Here is a 20773-nt window from a genome sequence, read left to right on the forward strand (position 1 = left end):
ATGTGCAAAAGTGTGCCGATTCTATCTGGCAAGTTCATTTTAAATAGAGCATAAATAGATTCCGGAAATGCTGTTCTCTTACCCCACTTCCACGCCTTACTACTTATAAAAGAACATGCTTGTCCAAGTAGCGAACTATATCACGTGATGACCGTTTTCTTTTCAAAACGGAAACGCTAAAGTTTATTTCAAGAAAAATCAATTCTTATTTGCAGTCACGAAGGACGTCTTTTAGCAGATAGCTTGTAAATTTGGAATTTCTTTTTTCTTTTCTAGATGCAAGTGCTATTATTATATTTATTTGAGTTTTTAATCTTTATCTTTATTTCATTGTTTTATTAATTGTGTAATAGGGATCCTCGTGCAAAAATGTGCCACTTCTATCTGGCAAGTTGATTTTGAATATATATTATTGTATTTTGTTTTTTATAATAAATTTTACTCGTCTATAAATGTTGTTTATTATATTTTCCATTAAGTACAATACTTAATATTTAATTTTTTTAATTTTAGTAAATATTAATAAGTCCCTTTAATCCCCTTTTTTAATGGAGAGTAGACAATCCATTGTGGATACGTTATCGGCAGTTCCCATTACTCTCGCTTCTCTTTATTTGTCACTCAGTCCTCATTTTTTTAATGAGTGATTTTTCTGACAAAGGGAGAAGAAAAAGTTGTAGGTTGGCAGTATTTTGCGTGAACAGTCGCCAGAAATGTCGGAAATTTTCTGTTTCTATATCTATCCTTGTAGTCCTGTCACTAGTAAGGGTGTTGAGGTAAACTTTTTATCTGGGCTGACATTATCCGCCTGATAGTCAGGGACTCGAACCTTGGATTAACCACTAAGGAGGCTGTCCTATCAGCAGGTGCAAACTACTGGGGCTGCTATATTGCCATTTGGTGAATGAACTCTGGACCATGCAGTAGCTTCTGGTAGGGCCTCTCGATGCCATATTAGTGTGTAATTGTTACGGCTTTACCTTTTCATGTGCTACAATATATATTTTCTTCATTTCTATTTTTTTCTTACTTTCCCTTCTGCCCTGCTCCTGCTCCAAGCAAGTCTATCGACCTAGTCCACAAACCACAAAACTCCATCATGAAAAGTTTCAAGAAAAAATACACGGTTAAACCCGGATCTCCGAATTCTAACGTAGAACCCTACTACCATGTCTCCTTCTCGAACATCAGTGGTCTACGTTCTAACCTTCCAGAAGTTGAAACCAATTACAAACGACTAAACCAGACATTATTTCTAAGCGAAACTGGCATTGGACCTACTATTTTCCTAGATGAGTTCGTAATTAAAGGATACTCTAATTTAACTTCCAAATCTGACCCCCCAGGATCGCCATGGGCATGGAATATGTGCCTATATAAAAGATGGCTTTCCATATGGTAGGGGCATCTCCAGAGAAGATCCTAACGTACCCTACATGTGCTTCCGGGTTGCACTTGCTCAAACTATTGCATTTATATTTGCTCTCTATCGCCCCCACAACAGTGGAGTTACTATCTTTAAAAGCATATCCTAGAAAATTGACCACGTCCTATCTGCTTATGCTTCAGCTAATATTCATGTCTGTGGAGACTTCAATATTCACAATGGGGAATGGTTAACTTGCTCAAACAAGACCGATGATGAGGGGAGGTTCTGTCATGATTTCTCCATTGCTTATGACCTCACTCACCTGTGTGCCCGATACTGACGGCCAGTATGCAAGTCTCCTAGACCTTTTTCTCACAACTTGCCTTGAACTGTGTTCAGCTTCCGTTTTTTCTCCACTTGGATATTCCGAAACAAAATGAAATGTAAAAAGTCCTCAGTTGTACCTCTCCATTTTACAGTATATCGATACTCTATGGCTGACTGAGATAGCTTCCATACATTTATATCAGATCTACCTCTGCATTCCATGTTTAAAAATGATATATCCTCCATAGTATTAGACCTGACAAAATGGTTAATTGTAGGTATAGACCGTTTCATACTCTCGAAAACGTTCCAGCAAAAACCTAATAGCCAGCCATGGTTCTTTCCAGAATGTGCTGCTGCCATTGGGCACAGAAATCACCTTTTCCATTGCTTCCAACATAATAGATGTACTGAGACAAAAGTCGCTTTCAGGACTGCCAGCAACTACTATAAAAAAGTGATAAAGAATGCTCTGTTAAGTCCAAAGTAGCTGAGCAGCGTCTTGGTTTCCACCAGTTTTGGCAAATAGCAAACTGGATCCTGAACAGAAGCGTGTGCTCTATCCCAACTATCATTAATGGACTTGAGGTAATCTCGTCAGCATCAGACAAAGCCAAACTCTTTGTCAAGAACTTTGCAGCTAATTCTACTGTTTGCGATCAAGGCCACCAACCCCCAATATTTCCTCCTGTATCAGAAAAAACGCTATGTGATATACAAATGTCTGTACGTGATATTGCCAAACTAATCAAAAACCTTGATTCCAGTAAAGCAACTGGCCCTGACGGTATTTCAATTATAGTATACAAAAAAACTTTAACCAGAACTAGTGCTCATACTTACAAAACTGTTTAAACGTTGTCTTAAGGAGAATTGCTTCCTATCCTATGCCCCGTATTTAAGAATTCAGGTGATCACTCATCTCCCTCTCAGTACAGGCCAATAAGTCTCCTGTGCGTCATGAGTAAGTTGCTGGAATCTGTGTTAAATCGAGAAGTAATCAACCATCTCAGCAAAAATAACCTTTTTAATGACACGCAATATAGTTTCCGTTCTGCTAGATCTACAGTAGATGTGCTTACAGTTATATCTCATAGGATTAGCGAATCTCTCGATGGAGGCTTCCTTTCTAGGGCAATTGATCTTGACATATCAAAGGCATTTGATAGAGTATGGCATAAAGGTTTACTTCAAAAATCCCCAGTTACAATATAGCTAGAAATGTCTTCTCAATTATTTAATCATACCTCTCTTATAGATTCATAAGAGTAGTGGTCGATGGGCAGAAATTAGAAGTTCACAGTATTAAGGCTGGAGTCCCTCAGGGGTCAATCCTTTGCCCAACTCTTTTCCTGATTTACATTAATGATCTTCCAAATCACATCCATACATCATTCGTAGAAATTTATGCTGATGCCACTACTATCTATGGTAGCACATCTAAGACCGTAAACGACCAAGTTCTCTCTGATTCTCTCTCCTCTGATCGGGTGCAATGGGGAAAGAGGTGGCTTATTACTTTTAATTCATCTAAAACCAAGCTTCTATCTTTACATCATCAACGTTCTGATCCCCATCTGGCATCAAGTGAAATGAATTGCTCTCATCTTGGGGAGGCCTCATGTTTTGACAAGCTTCTGGGTTTGACATTTATTCCTGATCTGAAATGGAGCACATACGTTAAATCCGTTGCCAAGGCCGGTAGAAAAATGGAGGGATCCTTCTATCGATCCAGTAGATATCTCACTGCTGATGTAATTCTCTATCTATATAAGAGCCAGGTACGTCCCAGGATGGAGTATTGTTCCCACATCTGGGCAAGAGCTGCTAGAAAGGACTTATCTTGCCTTGATAGAGTTCAAAATAGACTTTGTAGCCTCATACAGGATATCCTTTTCTCTTCCTTGCAACCTCTTTCTCACAGAATAGATGTTGCGAGTTTGTCTCTGGTTTATCGTTATTTTCAGGCAACTGCTCGACTGAGCTCCAATCTGTGGTCCCCCCTCGCCAAACTTTCACAAGAAACACCCGTCTAACAGAAAACACTATCAATAATTTCCCCCACTCTTTATCTGTGCCTAAACCTAAACATAGATTCCATGAACAAAGCTTCTTTCTTAGAACTGCACGCCTATGTAATTGTCTTCCGTTTTCCTGCTTTCCAGCTGACTACAATATGGTTGCCTTCAAGTCTAACATAAACAAGTTTTTTGATGAGCTGTTCCATACAAGTTTAGAAATTTACCAAATTCCATTACTAACGATTACTTTATTGTGCAATTGTCTACTGTACACTCTTTAACCCTTATCCTCGAGTTGCCTCTTGGCCTTGATAAGTGGTGATGCCTTTGTAAAAAATAAATAAATAAATAAATAAGTTAACACCATATTTTTGAAGTTGACAAAATGAATCGGTTTTTTTTTTCCAGTTTATTAGTTCTGGCGATGTTTTCCGGTTCATTTTTATCGAGTGCATGGGTTGATGCAAGTTTTACAACTAATGTTTGATGTCACTTGATTCAAATGGAGTACTAGTTTTTTTTATGTATAACTTAAAAATATATAATAGCTAGTCGAAGTACTCGGTAACGCTGGGTCTCTCAAACTCTTTTCTTCTGTACCTCAGTTAAATTATTATTTTTTAGTTTAAATTGCAATAAAACAATTAAAAGAATAAACCAATAGGTACAATATTATGATGATAATATATACCAGTTAGAAAATAAATATAATACTAAAGCAAAAGAAAACAACAAATTAATAACTGTCTTGCATGAGATTCGAACCCTAAAGGATACATAGTGTTGAAATAGAAGGCGAACGCTTATCTACACGGCCTCCGATTACAGACAAATAATGTATCTTTGTGTTCTGGTCGATAGTTAGGGAAAAATAACATGGACGCGAATATCAAGTCGAATATTTATGATAAAATTTAGTACATGAATAAATCGTGTAGAGGGAGTAATTTGTCTCGTACTTGCATGGGCTCACTTAGTCACTCACTTTGTGTTCTCTTCTCACCCCGAGTTGGTAGTCGTATTTATAAAATGTGGAAGAACCCATTCGTAGCTAGGTTTTCTCCAAGACTCTCTTCCAAGCTTTTTACTTTGTAAAGGGATTTCCCTTTAATATTTTTTTGTTTTTTTTTGGAGGAGGATTAATTTTCAAGAGCTCGGTAATTTTTCTTTTTTCTTCTTGACCTTCAATTTTCAAGCATATGTTGAGGGGCTCAAGATCAAACGTAGATGATCTCTACCTCACCCAGTATGTTAATAGAATTCAATTTCATACCGATTTTTAATCAGTTTATTTGCCTCTCATACGTGTATCCTTGCCTAAGTGTTATAAACACCATATGCTCTATCCTCCTAACGATCGTACTATCCATCCAGTGCCGCATATTATTTTTGAAAACCTTTAAAAAGACTTTCTGACAACAGAGAAATCGTGGCATCCTGTCGGCCTTAGTATAAATTTGTCAAACAGGGATTTCACTTTTCTGGAAATCATGTTTTTTGCCGATGAGCCAGTTGATCGTGTATTCATGTTCAGCGTTATAGAATAAACTATTAAGACCCACACAAAAGATCCATTATATTTTTCTTCCTGGCTCTAATTAGGGTTCAAGATTTCACTTAAAATTTGTTGAGAGACCCGGCGTTAACGAGTACTTCGGCCAGCTATTATATGTTTTAAAGTTATAAATAAAAGCCAGTACTCCGTTTGAATTCTTAGAAATTATCTAGTGATACTAAACATTATTTGTAAATATTCCTATTGTGTAGAGCCTGGCCAGTACCAGATAGGTGATCATTTGGAAAGCCGAGGCACTGTATGCATCGCGAGGTTAAATATCAGGTTGGGAAACTGGCTCAGTCTATCTTTCTCTGGAGGTAAATGGGACTCTCTTAAGGCATGGTAGGCACCCCATCTAGTAGCGACGTCACGATAAAAAATACCCTTGATAACTCTGACAAAGCATCAAGTATTCAGCTACCGACAAGATTTTAATTACACTACAAACTTGTGTAATGAGTTCAATCTCGGCTGCGGCTGGATGGATGGCTATTCCTATTACTATTCTAACTTATATTTGGGGTAGTAATTACAAAATATAGGTTTAGAAAGTTTATATTTAAAGAAAAATATCAATTAACAAACGCAAAAGTATTGATACACTTAAAAAATCCATTTTCTAAAATAATTTTGGATGACTTTTTTTTTTATAAAGTGATCACCACTTATCAAGGCCCGGAAGCTACTCAGGGATAAGGGTTATTGCAAGTACATAACATTAGTGACAAACAAACTTTTGCTTTCCGTGTTGCAAAAATGCAAGCGAGTTATCACTGACCAATCAGAGAGCTTTATATTAAAATATTTTTTTTTTTAATTCTTCTGGTTTGTGTTCACCTGCTTCAAAGTCAACCAGTTCATTTATAAAAATGCCTAAACTAAAGAGTTATAAATAGATATTCGCCAAAAAAATCATTGATAAGCACAAAGAAAGAAAAGAATACCGAATGATGTCAAGGAAATTTAATCTACCACTTAGTACACTTGGAAACGTATTTAGAGAGTGTAAACCCCCAGTGAAGCTGTTGCAAACGTTCCAAGATGTGGTCGATCAAGGAAATTAAACGAAAAAAATGGGTTTGTATTACTGTACACATAGATTCGAAAAAGTTGTCAAAAAACAAATATATAACAAGTAAATGTTATCGAAGGCAAGATAAGTTACTTTTCTACCAAACTGGATATATTTATTGTGTTTTTATTCAATGTAACATGTTTATTCAGCTCGAAAAACATGCAGTGTTTATTGATGTATTGGAAAATTCTATTAACTATTCCATAGTTGGAACCCTAACAGGTACTACCACTCCGGGTCAGAGTGGACCTGGGAGAAATCGCAATTAAAGGGTGGCTCCACACTCCCCAAAGCCCGCAAGCTGGGGCCTCACCACTGGATATAGTTTAAGGTCATATCCAGGACCGAAAACGACTGGAAACTGCTGAACGCAACAAAGGCTATGTAACCGAATATTAAATCAATGTATCCAGTATTTTTGCGTTTGTTAATTGTTTGTTTGTTAATAAATATTCACTTTCTAAACATTGAGTTTGTAATTACTACCCCAAATATAAGTCATAATAGTATTAGGAATATACTGACGAAATTTTAAATAAAATCTTGAACCCTAATTAGAGTTATGAAGAAAAATGTAATGTATCCAATACTTTTGCGTGACACTATATATATATATATATATATATATTGTTATATTCCTAAATACTTAGGAAATAAAGACAAACGTGAGTTACACCGAGTGGTATGTGTAATGGGGTTTATTTATAATACAGAAACGTAAGGCTGCTCGCCTAAGGTAAATAGAAGTACATAGTAACAAGTATGGGGAAGAAAGTCTGATAATCAACACGTAAGACTATCCGTCTTACTTCGACTGCTTGTCTGCCGCTGTCTGCCGCTGTCTGCCAAACAGTCCAATATATATATACAGTTTGTAACCGGTGTATAGCCAGTTATGTTCCTTCACAACACCTCCCCCTGAAGCTGAAATCTTCCTGATTTTAGCTTAAATACCTCTTCCTTTTAGGGTCAGGGCTTAATCTCCTGGTAACTTTTCTCTTTCTTGCGCTTTTCCTTCTGGTCAGCGTTACCCGGGGTAAAGGTTTCTGTCCAGCCCGTATGGTCGGTTCAGGCGAAATATTCATTGTTTGCGGTACACACGCTGGTTTTGGTATATCAAAAATATCGCACAATGTTTCCATTGGTGTCTCTTCCACATTTGGAGACAGTCTGGGACGTATTTGATTTCTGTGTCTTTTGCAGACAAAACTTAATCCTTGGATGGTATAAACCATGCTCCCAATCCTTTTTTTGATAATACCTTCAACCCACTGATTTCGTCCATTTTGAAAATTTTTGAAATATACATTTTCACCTGGGGAGAAGCACTTGGTATTAAGGTTTTCTTTTATGAAAACTTTCTTTTTCTCTGGTAGCAGCCTATCGAAGACAGATCTTATCTTTCTTGCAAACATTAGCTCAGCCGGGGAAGAATTGACATTATTATTAGGATTTGGTGTCACCCTGTAAATTGCTAAAAATGTTTGAATACATTGTTCGTCTGTGTCCGTAGTAAGATTTTTCTTAAGTGCCCTTTTAAACGTATCTACAAATTTTTCGGCCAACCCATTCGATCGTGGATGGTACACAGGTGTTGTCATATGTAGAATATTTAGTGAGTCACAGAATTCTTTGAATTCATGAGCAGTAAATGCTGTTCCATTATCGCTCACTAAGGTTTTTGGCACTCCAAAACGGCTAAAAATTTCATTAAGCGCACTCACAGTGTTTTTTGCTGTTGGATGTCTAAACTTAAATATTTCTGGCCATTTTGAAAAAGAATCTACAATAATCAAGTAAAAATAACCATTTATAGGCCCCGCATAATCAATATGCAGACGTGACCAGGGTAGGTCCGTCTTTGGCCATGGCGTCGTTTTTACTGGAGGATCTCGAGCTGCTAATTGACATCCTCTGCATGTCTTGACACATTTTTCAACTTCCTTGTCCATACCAGGCCAGTACACATATCCTCTCATAAGGGATTTCATTCTCGAAATGCCTGGATGACCTGTATGAAATTCCTTCAGAATTTTCCTCTGTAACGTTAGTGGAATTACGATCCTCTCACCATACATGAGCACATCTTCACAGATGGAAAAAGGCGTTGTTTGATCTACCTTTTTATTTTTTTTTATCCATCCCAATTGATTTTTCATTTTCTTAATGAAAATGTCATTTACTGCCTCTTTTTTTATTTTTTCGAAAGTTACCGGAAGTTCACGTATCATATTACACATTGAACTTGTACATTCACTTTCGTCTTTAAGCGCAGCAATTACCGTTTCTTCGAAACTTTCGCTTCTTTTAGGGATCAACCGTGATAATGCATCTGCGTGTCCTAACTTTTTTGAGGATACATGTTCCATCTTAAACTGATAGTTTAAGAGGGTTACAGCCCATCGCTGTAATCGATTCGCAGTATGTGTGGGAATGCCTTTCTTTGATCCAAATATGGTAAGTAGGGGTTTATGGTCGGTTTGCAAAATAAAAGATCGTCCATGGAGAAATCGATTGTACTTTGTAATTCCAAATATTATCGACAGCGCCTCTTTTTCAATTTGGCTGTAATTTTTCTCCGCTGCAACCAACGTTCTTGAAGCATGGGCGATAGCTTTTGTCCTACCATCCTCATACTTGTGAAGTAATACAGCGCCAACACCGTAATCACTGGCGTCCGTTGCTAGTATTAGTTCCTTTTCTGGATTGAAATGTGCCAATGCTAAGTCTGACAGTAGACATCTTTTGATATTTTGGAAAGCAGATTCACATTCCTTATTCCAGTTCCATTTAACACCCTTTTTCAGTAACTCGTTAAGACGAGCTCTTAAATTATGTATGTTAGGGATGTAAATTGCATAGTATTGAACTAATCCCAAAAACGATTTTAATTTTGTCACTGAATCTGGAGCAGGCATCTTTTCAATTGCTTCAGTCCTTTGTGGATCCGGTCTTCGACCCTCTTTGTCGATTATTTGACCTAGATATTTAATTTTTTTCATAAAAAAATCGCATTTTTCTGGGCTCAATTTAAAACCAAATTCCTGTATTCTTTTGAATACTTCTTTTACATGCTTCTTATGATCTTGCAAATTTTCACTTTTAATTAGGATATCGTCAAGGTAGGCCATTGAAAATTCCAACCCTGCCAGCATCGTGTCCATAATTTGCTGGAAAATAGCAGGAGCAACCTTTAATCCAAAAGGAAGCCTCTTTAGCTTAAAAATGCCCTTATGAGTATTTATGCCTAAGTATTTGGAGCATTCATCGCTGATCTTAATTTGCAAGTAAGCATCTGAGAGGTCTATCTTAGAAAAAATTTTTCCTCCGTTAAGCTTAGAGAACAGATCTTCTGCGGACGGAAGGGGATAATTATGGTCCAATAGACAGTCATTTAAACCCGTTGAAAAATCTCCACAGACCCTTATTCTGTTATTTTTTTTCTTTACATACACGGTTGGACTTGCCCAATCTGTGTGGTTAACTTTTTCAATGACTTCCAGTTGTTGAAGTCTATCCAACTCTTTTTCGATTGCGTCCATCGCTGAAAAAGGCACATTCCTTTTAGGTTTGAATACTGGAGTGGCATTTTTCTTTAATTCAAATTTTGCCTCTGTCTTAATACAGAGTCCTAGTCCTTCGGCAAAAACATTGGGAAATTCAGTTTTCAAATCCTTCAGGAAGTCTTCCCTTTGGTTTGCTTTTTCTGCAGTTAAAACGTTACAAAACGAATTTATGGGTTTCTCCCATAAATTAAACAGGACAATCCAATCTACCCCAAACAGGCATGTATTCTTTCCTGGTACGACGTACACTTTGGATTTATGAGTCTGGTTAGCGAATGTCACTTTGCATTTTAATTCTCCCTTGAACTCTAATCTTTTGCCGCACACACTTCTCGCCGTCTTTCTGGTTTTCGTTAATTCAGGTCGACCTATCCTTTTCCATATATCTTCATTTATAATACTAATATCTGCACCGCTATCCAGAAGCAATGTAACCAGATGTCCATTTATCCGAACATCAACATATTTCCGTCTTTCGCAGCTTTTTTCTTTATTCATGCGAAGCGTATTTACATTATCGGTCCCTTGTCTTTTCTTCTGGGCACAGTATGTTCCCTTGTGACCTCTGAGACCACATTCATAACATATTTTGTTCCTAAACCAGCAGGTCTTATTGTTGTGTCTTAAACTACCACAACATTTACACTTTAGCTTTGGGTCTTTGTATCCTTTAAGGATCCTGTGTTCTTGGAACCTGGACTTTCTTGTGGTCCCTTGCCTTTTTACTTGCTGCACCTTAAAAATATTTTTCTCTTCAATGCGAGTGTTGTCTTTCTTTATGTTAATCAGACGTTGACACTCTTCAGTGACTTTTTGCAATGTTATGTTAGGATCCGCCTCCATCATTGTTAGGATCCGTGAACGTATATCTTTGTCCCTTGGTGCTGTGAGACCTTGCACAAAGATTAAACATTTAAATTGGTCTGCGGAAATTTCATTCAATTTAAATGATTCGCATAAACAGTTCACAGTGCAAGCATATTCTAGATAGTCTTCAGCTTCTGCCTTCTGAATGTTCAAACATTTGTATCTAGAGTGAAATAGGCTATCCCTTTTATCAAATATTTTCGACAAGGTACTAATTGTTTCCTCGAACGAAACCTCCTCCGGTTTTTTTGGTAGAATTAGATTTGCATACTTGGTGTTTTCATCAGTACCCAGTTTTTGTAGTAGCAGGGTAACTTTTTCCTCATCGGTCCAGTCTAAACATCTTTTCGTAAAAATTGTTTCGTATCTTCTGTAGTATGCAGGGAAAGTAACACCAGTATCCGGGGAGTAACGAAATTCCGTTAGTGAATTTGAAATACCCTCGGCAGAAAAATTAGTCTTCTTCCCGGTCGACGTTAGAATTAGCTTTTCTAAATTCTTTTGCTGTGTCGACATTTGTCGTTGTAGTATGTTTGTTTGTTCTTGTTGTGCCTCTAAAGTTTTTTGTGTTCTTTCTTGTTGTTGTTGCAGCTGTTGCTGTAGCTGTTGTTGTTGAATTTGTTGTTGTTGTTGTTGTTGCGCTAAAAATTGTTGAGTCATTTTTGTCTGTTCCTGGATGCTAAGGGCTAGAGCCTTAGTTAACTCTGCTAATTGTTCCATGTTAGCTTCTAGTACAAAAATGTCATTTCGAATTCTACACAATAATTCCAAAGAAAAATCGTAAATTTACGTATATCGTAAATTAGTAGCAATATGCAGACACAACACGTTTCAACAAAGTTCATCCATAGTAATTCAACAGGCTTTGTAAAATAATTCTTTTTTTTCTTTTTTTTTTTTTTTTTTTTTTTTTCAACAACGTAAGTTCATACACAAAATATTTCTTACTTCCCACGACAAATAGTTCCAATTATTTATATAAAGGCAATAACAAACAATTAATTTTCCAAAAAAAAAAAATATATGGCTGCCGTTCCCACGTGGCATAAAATGGTACAATAGTCGTTGTATTTATATTTTTTCTTTCGAAACTCGTAATCCTTTAGTGTAGTTTCGAATTCAACTTGCGACCATTTTTTTTTTTTTTTTTTACTTGTCAAAATAAATATAAATTCCACTTTACCTTGAACATGTTTCTATAATTTCTTGTGAGTTCTTTACGAAGAAAAATCCGTACTTTTCGCTACTTTAGGTAGGAAAAATTTTTAAATTCATTGACGCACGTGGTCAAAAATCCTTGTGTAGTTTGTTTTTTTCGTAAAACAAAAAATCCTTGCATTGTACACAGTCCTTGGTACGGTAATTTATCTCTGTTAAGAGAAAGAACATCCTTTCGTCGCCATTGTTATATTCCTAAATACTTAGGAAATAAAGACAAACGTGAGTTACACCGAGTGGTATGTGTAATGGGGTTTATTTATAATACAGAAACGTAAGGCTGCTCGCCTAAGGTAAATAGAAGTACATAGTAACAAGTATGGGGAAGAAAGTCTGATAATCAACACGTAAGACTATCCGTCTTACTGCGACTGCTTGTCTGCCGCTGTCTGCCGCTGTCTGCCAAACAGTCCAATATATATATACAGTTTGTAACCGGTGTATAGCCAGTTATGTTCCTTCACAACATATATATATATATATATATATATATATATATATATATATTTCAGAGAGGCGGTTGCACTCTCTATATAGGGATGGCCCGTACACGCCTATATACGCCTACAAGACAAAACTATCCAAATCTCAACTAAAATAAACTTATAAGTTTCAAAAAGCACATATTCTTACAGAGAAGCGTCTTACGAATCCAGCGAATGTGAGAACGTCGGTTAAAATCTCAAAAGAGAGAAAAAAAAAAGGGTACAAAAATGGCCAATTGTTCTTCTTTCTTCTTTCTTATTCTTTCTTCTTTCTTTTGAGACGATGTATCTCGGTGTAAGAAGGGTCTCTGACAACAGTTCAAGCATCAATCGACTGCTCTTTACACGGAGAAGTGCAGTGACCCATCGCTTTTTAGCTAACTCCATAATTAAATAAGATTACGTGTAATAACAAGTTTTAAACACTATATACCCAATGTAGACAGACCACTTCGAACACGGAACTTCTCTCAAAAGGGACAGCTCCAAATAATACACCGGATGCTCACAGACGTTCCAGTTTGCCAGTGGCCTGTATTTCTTGGACGCTGAATATTTGAGGTGAACGTTAAGGGTTTTTCTTTAAACAGTAACCCACCAGCGTTAATGAAACCACGAAATCTTTATCTCAGTTGATCAAAATTGTTATAAAAGTAACCTATCAGCAAGTACGACGTCAAAAATCAATGTTATAAAAACAAATAATTCTTCAAATTTTGGACTGTAAAATATGTACAAAATGTCAATGCTGTGACCAGGATTCGAACCTAGGTTAGCACGGCCACAACGTGGGGTCCTAACCTCTAGACGATCACGGCTAACACTGACGTCTGTCGCTCTTGGCAGAAAGACACATGACTACTGTCAAACTATTGAAAAATAAGGAGGAAACTTGAAATTCTCACGTATGCGCAAAAATGCACTATAGCAACCATTGTTAAATGCAGCTGAATCTCTTCGCTCGCTAAGAAAAGTAGATCAGACCAGTTCTTCTAAGAACTCACCAAACGCCAAAGGAAATAAGTTAAATTAACCGCAAAAGAAACTGCAAGAAAGTCATCTTCTAAGAACTCACTGGAAGCTGACCAAAAAGAATCAAAATCCAAGCCCTAGCCACAAAAATAACTAGATATTGTGGCTACTATACACAATCTACTAATAAAAACAAGTAAGTTTTCTAAAATAAACTACAATAAATTAACCAAGTAACCTCACACCGTCACTAATTAGGACTTCATATAAAGATAACAACTACACTATTGGTGTATATACCGTTCCACACTTTAACTATTGGTGACGGGGCAGTATCTCAATTCTACGAGAGTTGTCTTGCTATAAGATAAGTGATATTATAGTAAGATACACATAAGTGTTATATGTTTACATTTAATAAAAAGTGCCAAAGTCAGCACGTAGTAAAAAAGCTCAGAGAAATATAGACTATGAAAAAAAACAAAGTCAAGGTATTATCTGAGCAAAAAGAATACTATCAGAAAAATGCTGAAATAATAAAAATTAAGTATCATGCAAATCCTGAGGCAAAGAAGGCTGCCTCACGTGCTGACTCAAAAGCACGGTATAACAGGGATCCCGAGGGGAAAAAACTGCCTCACGTGCTCTTTATAACAAAGAACCAGAAAAAAAGAAGTCTGCTTCACGTGCTGACTCAAAGGCACGGTATAACAGGGATTCTGAGGAGAAAAAAGCTGCCTCACGTGCTCTTTATAACAAAGAACCAGAAAAAGAAGGCTGCATCACATGCTCTTTATAACAAAGAACCAGGAAAAAGAAGGCTGCCTCACGTGCTCTTTATAACAAAGAACCAGAAAAAAAGAAGGCTGCCTCACGTGCTGACTCAAAGGCACGGTATACCAGGGATTCTGAGGAGAAAAAAGCTGCCTCACGTGCTCTTTATAACAAAGAACCAGAAAAAAGAAGGCTACCTCACATGCTCTTTATAACAAAGAACCAGGAAAAAGAAGGCTGCCTCACGTGCTCTTTATAACAAAGAACCAGAAAAAAGAAGGCTGCCTCACGTGCTGACTCAAAAGCACGGTATAACAGGGATTCCGAGGGAAAAAAGCTGCCTCACGTGCTCTTTATAACAAAGAACCAGAAAAAAAGAAGGCTGCCTCACGTGCTGACTCCAAAGCACGGTATAACAGGGATCCCAAGGGGGAAAAAGCTGCCTCATGCACAAACTATTATAAATATAAATATCAAAAACTGCCAAATCTTTGCCAAAACGCCAAAGAATGAACCAAGAAAAATTTAATAGTGAAAGTATGAACATTTTAGAACTTTATAATACTCTAACTGTTTTATCAGAGAGGCAGTAGCACTCTCTATGTAATATAGAAACGATGGAGGACCAAGAGGCAACTCCTAAGGCCCAAAACCCAAAGACCTAAAACCCAGCAGGAAGCGACCTGCTACTAATGGAGGCGGCAATGAGCCGCCTCCTAAAAAAGACAATACTATCATGAATGTAAGTTTAAAAATAAGACTGTAAGTAAAAATACTAATTAACAAGAATAAAAAAGCATTTGAAATGCAAAAGGATATAGGGATGGTATACCAAAAAGTATACAAACAAGATAGCTATGAATGGCTAGGCACATGGAAATAGAATTGCATCCAAAGTATAGACCTATAGCTTTTTACAACCGTAATGATGGCACGGAATGAAGATTGGAGAAAAGCTATAGGGCTATACTTTGGATGCAATTCTATTTCCATGTGCCTAGCCATTCATAGTTATCTTGTTTGTATACTTTTTGGCATACCATCCCTATATCCTTTTGCATTTCCAATGCTTTTTTATTCTTGTAATATATATTATTAACAAAGACATATTAATTATTTTTACATACAAACACTAGCGTTTCATGCTTACGCATTCATCAATGTAGGAAGGATTCGAACCCAGTCGTATGTTACCCGTCTTTCAACAAGCATTATTACGTGGAAAGAAAAAATAAAGTTATATATAATGTCCAGTAAAGCCGACAAATTCAAAAACTAGTAATATAGTGTTCAACAGAAGATACCAAAACATTACATCACGCTTAAGTCGATAGCTTATTGTAACTCTCTTCCTATTCTCTTATATATATATATATATATATATATATATATATATATATATATATATATATATATATATATATATTATATGTTTTAAAAATAATAAATAAATAAAAATGTTATATACGTCCAACCAAATTAAAAGGGCGACTTTCTAAGTAAATAAAAAAATGAGCTTCGAGGCGGAGCCAATATTAACCGTATGTATCGCTTGAAAAAAAACAACAATAACAAAATCTATATATATATATATATATATATATATATATATATATATATATATATATATAAGAAATAAAAATTACAATAAGTTTACCAAGGTAATCAAAATGGTAAACTTAAAATATATTATAAATATTAAAGAGTTAACACACACACACACACACACACACACACACACATATATATATATATATATATATATATATATATATATATATATATATATATATATATATATATATATATATATGTAACTCTTGGTTCGTTCGTAATTAAATAACTAAACAAATTATTTCTTCAACATTTTGGGATATGTTTACTGTACCCATGCGTGTTTTTATATATCTCTTTTTAATTATAACATTATACTTAATTTTTCTATAATAAATAGGTGGTTTTCTTTGTACCGATAGGCCACTTTTTTTTATTTATGGACAATTATTTATCACCGCCTGCCGTCACGTGACCAGTGTTTCCAATTTAGCGGTTTTCCCGCTGGATCTGGAGATTTCGTTTGCAATCTAGCGGGGAATTCTAGACAATCTGGAGATATTTCGCACCCACACACCCGCAATTTTAGATTAAAAAAATAAAGAAAAGCGCTTGCAAATACTTTAAAACATAAAATAAACTCATTCATGTAAGTAACAAAAGTAGCATTTGTTGCCTTTGGTAACAATTATTTATTGATTATTTGTTTTGTTTTTCACCATTTTTCGGCTAACCATTCTTAAATCTTGCTATAAAATCGATTTTTCCAAGTACATTTTAGGAGGGGCATTCCAACCTCCGTAGTTTAGTTTAAAATACTATCTAAGCAACCCCCCTTAGTCAAAAATTCTAAAAAGCAAGAAACAACAGCAAAAAATAACTTATACCAAACACAGTAGAATTTAATTACCAACCTAAATACTTTTAACATGCTAAAACAAAGTTTTTTTGTTTTTTTTTTATTTTTCTAATTTCCAAATATGTTGTTCAAAGTGGATTTTACACACTGAATAAAAAAATAATAAACAAATGTCCATTTATCGCTTAAGGAGTAAGGAGGCTTAATTTCTCAAAAGTTGTAAACAAATGACTAGGTGTATCAGAATTTTTGTATGAATTTTTGACGCCCCTAACACGAAACTGCGAATAAAATATAAAAAAACTTGTAATTTCTCTTTTAAAAGTGGGTTGTTTATTTTCTTTATGGATTATACTTCCGAAATAAACTACTAAAGTTATATAAAAAGTAATAGAATTATTATTTTTTATTTAAAAAAAAACAGTAATGAAATGAATTGAATTTTACGAGCTCAGTATTTTTCAATTTTTAAACTTTCAAAATCTATCAAAATTTTTCTATTGATTCAATTTTTACAATATTTTCATGGTCAATGTGAAATTTTATGCTCTTTCCAATAAATAAAATATAATATTTTAGACAAACGTTTTTTATTCAAGCCCCCCCCCATTTTCAAATGTCTATTAAAAAGTAAATAATTAATTTACTCACCAAAGTTTTATACATCACAAATTGAAGATAAAAGATCAATAAATAATATATTCAAATTTAAAACAAAAAATTAGTGTTTTTTAGAAATTTACCTGTAAAGTCCGAAGATTAAAACCTTTTTTTAACCACGTTGTTTGTTGGTTTGTTTGTTTGTTTTTAAATGGAACCTTGGTCCTTGCTCTTTTAATTGCAAAAAAATAGGCTTGAATTACATTTTTCGAGGAGTTATAAGCTTGGAAAACGGGGTGTAATAATTCAATATTTTTCACGAAATTTCTAATACACCTAACAAATGACTTATCTACCACTAACCCTAAGTTCGAGTTGCACTCCCAAATTTAAAGTTAGTGATAGTCATAGATTTTTTATACAATTTTCCAAGAGTGAATTCTCCAATGATTAAACGACAGGCAACCAGTTAATTGTTTGAAAGATAACTTTTAATAAAAGAAATGAAATAAAAATAACTTAAACACAGTTTCAGAACGTATAAAAGATACTTGAATTTTACTGCATTTGGTATCAGGTATTTTTGTTATTGTTTACAATTTCTCGAATATTAATTATTTTACACAAATGATTGTGTTGTTCCTACTTACTTGCCCCCCAAGAGACGTCATTCATGATTTTATTTATTTTTACTAATTTTTAGACGTTTATTTTATTTAATTGTCAGCATGAACCAACTTTTTAAGATGCAGCATATGCTAACACTTCAATGAAGTTTACTGTATTTATTTTTTAGCAAAACATTAATAACAGAAAGTTTTCCACTTTATTTATTTTTTTGCATAATTAATGATGGAAGTATGTTTTCATATAAAGCATTCATCTGTTCATTTTATAATATAAATTCCGTTTTCAAAAAGAAACGTTTACTGCCAAATTTCTTTTTAAAAAAAGTGCAAGTTTTCCTTAAAAAAAACCCAAAAAACTTTCACCTAACAATTTATGGTAAAAAATTATTTTTTGGAGGGGACAAAAACAACAACTTTTATTGATAAAAAAAATTGTAAAAAATAATAAAAGTAAATAAACGAACAAAATGCAATTTTTCTTGAGGAATGTGTTCCATTTTAACAAACTGAGCCACAGCAACGCGTGGCTGGGTACAGCTAGTATATATATATATATATATATATATATATATATAACATAAAAGCAGAAATAGTAATCTGAGGAGTAGGAGTTGTTTGGGTTCATCGTTTCACCCGGGCAACACCGGTGACATGAGTCTCGCTGGTTATAAATATAATTTTGACAGGCACAATTCTTCTGAAAATTTAAGATAATAAATAATCTTTTTCTTATGTAGAGAATAATTGGGCTTACCAAAACTGTTTTCAATAATTAGAGAATTCATATTTTTTATGAAAAGACGAAAAAGAAATCTCGTGTCTTGGAACATCAAAATAAACTTTGTCAATTCAATAGAAAATTCTAGATGTTTATTTTCTCTGACAGTTTGGATATGTTCTCTGTTAAACGAGTGTCCCTTTGAACAATGGCCGTCCGTCCTTTCTCGTAAAGACAAAAACGCTGCAGAATTAGAAGCTCCTGGTAGGGTTGTGGTGATGGTGGTGGTGTAGGTGGTGATGATGATGATGATGATGATGATGATGATGATGATGATGATGATGAACTCTAAAAGATGTTGTCAGTTGTCAATTTTCATGAGAGTTATGGTTCAAAACATTTTTCTCAAATAACAAACCTTTTTCGTTCACTTTCTATTTCTACCCTTCTTGCTCCCTGCCACCCTTTCTATTTCTCTTGCTCTTTACCTATCTCTCTTTTTTCTTACTTTCTTTCTCTCTCGACTCTTTCTTTCTCTCCCTTTCTCTCTCTTTCTCTATCTTTATTTCATTCTCTCTCTTTCTATCCCTCTTCCTTTCTTTCTCTTTCCATCCCTCTTCCTTGCTTTCTCTTTCTATCCCTCTTCCTTTTCTACGCTTTCTACCCATCTTCCTTTCTTTTTCTTTCTTCCTTTCTTTCTTTCGTTCTTTCTTTCTCTTTATGTCTCTCTTTATCTCTTTCTCTTTCCATCCCCTTTTTTCTTTTTTCCTCTCTCTTTTTACTCTTTTTTACTCTCTCTTTCTTTTTCTTTCTTTCTCTCTCTTTTTCTCTTTTTTTCTTTCGTTCTCTTTCTTTCTCTCTCTCTCTATCTATCTATCTCTCGTTCACTTTTTGTTTTTATCTCTCTCTCTCTCTGTCTCTTTCTTTTTTCTTCTCTCTCTTTTTCTTCCTTGTTTCTCTTTTTCCTTTTCTCTCTCCTCCCTCTCTCATCTTTCTCTATCTCACTCTCTCGTTCCCTTCTTTCTCTTTCTCTGTTTCTATTTCTCTCTGCTCTCCTTCTATACACACACACACACACACACACACACACACACACACACACACACATACACACATATATATATATATATATATATATATATATATATATATATATATATATATCACTCACTCACTCTATCTAAACCAAAGATAACATCATTTGTCTTTAGATTAAAATGAATTCTTGTAAAAAAAAAAAAGATGGCATCTAATCTATTCAGAGAAAGACCTTTCTGCGACAAATGACAAAATCAATCAGTTGCAAAAATAACATCGAACGTTTTAATCCGAATATAAATCTATGACGTCTGTTGAATTAAGTTTCCTTGTTCAATTTGAATGATTATTACATCAAAATAAACTAGTCCAAAATCATCCTTAAATGGCGATTTTCCCTCTAACACCTACGCAGAGTTGGGTAGGATTTATTTAGGCACCGTAATCAGTTTGAACTAGCAGATAGAACAATGCAATCAGAGGTCGTATAATGGTACTACCATATTAATACCCGCCCCCCCTAATAGATGAAGGAATTTATGTTTCTGAAATTTTTTAATGAGGAATGATTAGGATAACGTTCTTTATCTTGACTGTTATTCGCACAACAGCTGAAACCATTGTCCATAATTTTCCCCACTCTTTATCTGTGCCTAAATCCAAGCGTAGATTCTATGAACAAAGCTTCTTTCTTAGGACTGCACACCTGTGGAATTCTTTTCCATTTGCCTGCTTCCCAATATAACCAAATTGTGTATGAGCCCCCCCCCCTTAAGTAATCCAATTTACCAAATTTCTATTACTAACTATTAGTACAATACTATTCCATTTACTACTGTACACTCTATAACTCTTATCCTCAAGTTGCCTCCGGGCTTTGATAAGTGGTGACTCCTATGTAAAAAAAAACAAACTTTAGGCCGATTTAACCTCAGGTCTTCTTCAAGTATATATTGTCAGACTCTGAAATCTTCCTCTCGAACTCGAGAATCCACCCGGAATTTCCAATGGAATTCTTTATTTACCCCAAAGGGGTAGCATGCTCTCATTTCATAAGTATTCATGGTGTAACCGATAAAGTACTATGTAAAATCCAGTTATATGACACTAAGAATACATTTGCGAATTACTTAAGACTTCTAT

The sequence above is a fragment of the Euprymna scolopes genome, chromosome 12, assembly GCF_053919585.1.
Source record: "Euprymna scolopes isolate OS-2025 chromosome 12, ASM5391958v1, whole genome shotgun sequence".
NCBI classification, from domain to species: Eukaryota; Metazoa; Mollusca; class Cephalopoda; order Sepiida; family Sepiolidae; genus Euprymna; species Euprymna scolopes.